Below are 3,399 nucleotides of genomic sequence, written 5' to 3'. Positions count from 1 at the left end.
ATTCCCTTACAATGTTCTGTATCTTTCTGGTGTTTGTTGTGATGTTTCCCCTTTCTTCTCTGATTTTGTTGATTTGGAGATGCTCTTTATTTCTTTTGGTTAACTGGGCTAGCAGTCTGTCAATCTTGTTTATCTTTTGAAAGAACCAGCTCTTGAATTCGTTGATTCTTTGTATTGCTTTCTTTGTTTCAATTTCATTAATTTCTGCCCTGATTTTTGTTATTTCTTCTTGTCTGCAGGGTTTGGGTTTCATTTGTTGTTGCTTTTCAAGTGTCTTGAGTTGCAGTGTTGTTGGGCTTTCAGGACCCTCATACACATGGCATGGAGGAAAATGAGGCCTAATATAATTTCATAAGCCAGGCTAAAGTTTAGCAACCTGTCTCTGGCCTGTCACTTCCATGTGGAGGTGACTCAGCAGGGCCCTATCTAAGATTGCCTATGCCCAGTAACAACTGGTGTGGTAAATTCCCAGTGGCCCACAGTCTTCACCCCAGATGACACATTCCTATACCCACCCCCTTTTCCACATCCCCTTTGCTTAAACTATATAAGTTGATGCCTGACACAATAAAGTGAGTTCCTGCCTCGACAAGACTCCTGACTCGGTGTGGTTTTTGAGTCGCCAATACTCACCATACCGCTCAGCCCCTAAGAGAGAACACAGGCTGGTCCTGGCCTCTCTCCTTGTGCCGTACCTGTCGGAGAGTGATCTGACACAGTGTTAAGTCATTTATTTGTGTTCTTTACGATTTTTGATGTAGGCACTTCGAGCTACAAACTTCCCTCTAAGGAGAGCTTTCAGCGTGTCCCAGAGGTTTTGTTGTATTGTATTGTCCTTTTCATTTAGTTCCAGGAATACTTTTATTTCTTTCTTAATTTCTCTTTTGATCCCTTCATCATTCAGGAGTGTCTTGTTTAATCTCCATGTGTTCATGTGGTGATTGGGCTTCTTCCGGTGTTGAATTATTACATTGTGGTCTGATAGAATGCATGGAATTCTTTCAAACTTTTTGTATTTGTTGAGGTTTGTTTTGTGCCCCAGTATATAGTCAGTTTTGGAGAAGGTTCCATTGGGTGCTGAGTAGAAAGTGTGTCCTTTGGTGCTTGGGTGGAATACTTGGTAGATGTCTGTTAGGTCCATTTGATATATGGTATTGTTTAATTCAGATGTGTCTCTGTTAACTCTCTGCCCTGTGACCTATCTAATGGAGATAGTGGGGTATTGAAGTCCCCTACTATTAATGAGTTGGGGTTAATTGGGGTCTTAAAGTCCTGTAGTATTGTTTTTATGAAGTTGGGTGCACCAGAGTTTGGCGAATATGTTCATGATTGTAATAACTTCTTGGTTTATTGTTTCATTGATCAGAATGAAGTGGCCCTCTTTATCTCTTCTGGTTAGTTTTAGTTTAAAGTCTATTTTGTCAGATATTAGAATTGCAATGCCTGCTTTTTTCTTAGTACCATTCACTTGGAATAATTTTTTCTATCCTTTCACCTTAAGATAGTGCCTGTCCTTGAAAGTGAGATGAGTTTCTTGCAGACAACCAAAAGGTGGGTTTTGTTTCTTAACCCATTAACCAAATCTTTGTGTTTTGACTAGGGAGTTCAGTCCATTAACATTTGAAGTTATTAATGAAAGATCCTGTCATTTGAATCCTGTCATTTTTATTTCTATTTACATTCTTGATATAGCTGTACTTTTCTACAGTTATACCATCATTGAATTCCTTTCTGAACCCCTTGGGTATAGTCATTCCTTTCTTCAGCTCTTTTTATTGCTTCCAGAACTCTCTGAAGGGCAGGTTTTGTGGACATGAATTCCTTCAGCCTATTTATGTCATGGAAGATTTTTCTTTCCCCTTCGACTATAACAGACATTTTGGCTGGGTACAGTAATCTGGGCTGGCATATGTGGTCATTTAAAACTGGGAATACTTTGGTGAAGGCTCTTCTGGTTTTCATAGTTTGCACTGAAAAGTCATCTGTAATTCCGAGGGTTTTCCTTTATATGTGATTTGTTGTTTCTCTTTTGCAGCTTTCAGTATTGTCTCTTTGTTTTGTACGTTTAGTGTTTTTGCTATGATGTGCAGTGGAGAGTTTCTTTTCTGGTCCTGTCTGGTTTTCTATATGCTTCTTGTATTTGTATGGGCATGTCTTTCTTTAATTTTGGGAAATTATCTTCTACGATTCTGTTGAATATCTGGTCCATTACATTATCTTGGGATTCTTCTCCATCCTGTATGCCTATGATTCGTAAGTTTGGGTTTTTTATGGTGTCACACAATTCCTGCATATTCCATTCTTGTGATTTCTGAAATTTTTCTTAATCTTTACTTGAGTGGTCTAGTTTGTCCATTTCATCTTCCAGTCTTGATATTCTGTTTTCCATCTCATTCATCCTATTGGTGAGGCTTTCTCCTGTCATTTCTAATTAGCTTACTGAGTGTTTCACTTCCTTCTTCATTTCAGCCCGAGTAGTCTTCAATATTTCTTGTTCTTCTCTGTTTTCATTCAGAAGTTTATCCCTATCTTCCTTCAGTTCTTTGATTTCTTTGTATGTTCTTTAAATTCACTGAATTCTTTTCTCATGTTTATAATTGTTCTTTTGGGTCCTGTGTCCTGCATTATCTCTAGGGGGTTCTCATTGTACTCCTCTAGAGGACTATTTGTATTTGTTGGGGATATGTTATTTGGTTTTTCATGTTATTATTTTTTTCTCTGTGATTTTGACATATGAATTTCTTTTTTAGTTTCTGTTGTGTGAGACTTAATCCTTCAAGTTTAGGTCTGTTTCTTTTTTGTAAATGTTATGTGCCTTTGTGGTTTACTTTTTGGGCATGTGAATCTGGTTCATCTAAAGTTGGGACTCAGGTTTGCATTGCTTAGCCGGGGACCTGCTGGCTTTGGGGCCAAGGGTCTAATCAGCGACAGAGTCATAAACTCTGGGACCGGTGTCTTCCCAACAGGACGATTTATTTTAGAATTCAGATGGTTTTTATACATCCCAAGGAACTAGCAGTCACATGGGATATGGCAGTCACATACAAAGATTTAGGGTACAAAGAAACAGGACATTTAGTCTGTTAGTTGGCAGACTAAGGATTCTTAAACTTTTACTCAAGGTTATCAATGCCCATCCAGTAATTTATTGGCCACAATGTTTTCTTTCTTAGAGCTAAAAGCATGGTGAACTTTTAGCTTTTAGCTCAGGAGTAAACCTTTAATCTGGCCTAATCTCTTAGCCAGGGATAGCTGAGTTATTTGATCAGGACAAGGAGATAAGCTAAGGGTTGTTGACCAAGATTCTTTCCCACAGAGCAGGGAGCCTGCACTTTTATGACCAGGCTGCTTCCTCCTGCCAGCCTAGCAGTGTTCTGCAAGGCAGGGATTATCAGAACC

Source organism: Nannospalax galili, unplaced genomic scaffold (assembly GCF_000622305.1).
Source record: "Nannospalax galili isolate Female #2095 unplaced genomic scaffold, S.galili_v1.0 scaffold973, whole genome shotgun sequence".
Taxonomy (NCBI): domain Eukaryota; kingdom Metazoa; phylum Chordata; class Mammalia; order Rodentia; family Spalacidae; genus Nannospalax; species Nannospalax galili.
The sequence above is the reverse complement of the archived record's forward strand: the minus strand, read 5'-3'. Positions refer to the sequence as shown.